The following is a 1,591-nucleotide window of genomic DNA, read 5'->3' as shown; positions in this document are numbered from 1 at the left end:
CTTTAATAGATTCGTCTCGCCGTTTAGCCTCCACTTATGTAATGGGTTTTGTAAATAGTCTACGTTTAATACTCGTAATTAGTATCTAAACATTCGATGTGACGGGTGCTAAAAATAAGTCAGAGGAACCAAACACCCCCTCAGTCAAAAGGGCCGGTTCCATATTATAAGTCATTTTAGCTTTGTTCTAAATCAAACTTCTTTAGTTTAACCAAATTTATAGAAAAAATGCTCAAATATCTATAACACCAAACTAGTTTCACTAGTAGACTTTGAAATATATTTTCATTGTGCATTTATTTGATATTGTAAATACTAATATATTTTTTCTATAAATTTTGTCAAAGTTAGATAAGTTTAATTTAGGACAAAGCTAAAACCACCTTTTAATTTGGAACTGAAGTAGTAGTATATCATGCTTCTAAGTCGCCATGTTTTGGAGTCCAAAGATCTAAAAATTTCCGTTCAAGCTTTATTCCTTTCTATAACTGGAACGTGTAGCTTTCCTTCCTATCACTATCTTGACTACTAATTACTGCTTACTATTCCTGGTAAACATGTATGCAATTATTCTTTAAACAGAACTATCTGAAAACATCAAAGTTCTCTTGGTTGAATAGTGCACTGCTGGCAAGCAGAGCAGAGAAAATTCCATGGACCACATTTTTCTTACACATCTTTGTTTCTTTCTCGTGGCACTTGTCATCCACCTATGGGTCACCCCAACTGGTCTGCAGAGCAAGTCAGCATTTAGTCCAAGACTGCATAATTTTCAGTACTGGCAACCAATGATTAATAGCGGAGCCTACACACCACGGGATACCAAAAAAGAAAAGGAAAAAAAAAACACTTCTCAGGCGTGGAGAGATGGATCATCATGTACTCATCTTCCTTCTCGTGTCTTACCTACTCATCTTCCTGTCCAATCCTTTTCCAATCCTAGCTGCAGGATCGACCAACAAATCCGAGATCGACAGGCATGCCCTCCTCAACTTCAAGCTAGGCATCGTCGATCCCCTTGGTGCCTTGAGCTCATGGCGCAAAGACCTCCACTTCTGCCGCTGGAATGGGGTCATGTGTGGTAAGGCTCATCCATTCCGCGTTGTTGCACTGAAGCTGAACTCACTACGGCTGTCTGGGCAATTACCATCTTCTCTTGCTAACCTTACTTCAATAACACAGTTAGAGCTTGGACATAATTCATTCAGCGGACCCATCCCTGAGGAGTTGGGCACACTTCCTAAACTCCAGGATCTGATTCTTGCAAGTAACATGCTTGAAGGTAAGATCCCAGAGTCACTAGGTAACACAAGTAGGTCTCTCAGCTATGTCAACCTTGCAGACAACATCCTCAGTGGAGGTATCCCCTATTCCTTGGCAACTAGCTCATCACTCACTGCGCTCATCCTTGCAAATAACAATCTCAGTGGAGGTATACCCCATTCCTTGGCAACTAGCTCATCACTCACTAGGCTAGACCTGGCAGTAAACAGATTATCAGGGATGATACCTGCTAGTCTGTTCAATGGATCGTCTCAACTTGCCTTTGTTAATCTTGGATGGAATTTATTCTCTGGGCCTATTCCAGATT

The sequence above is a fragment of the Setaria italica genome, chromosome IX (genome assembly GCF_000263155.2).
Source record: "Setaria italica strain Yugu1 chromosome IX, Setaria_italica_v2.0, whole genome shotgun sequence".
Classification (NCBI taxonomy): domain Eukaryota; kingdom Viridiplantae; phylum Streptophyta; class Magnoliopsida; order Poales; family Poaceae; genus Setaria; species Setaria italica.
This window is presented reverse-complemented; position numbering follows the sequence as displayed.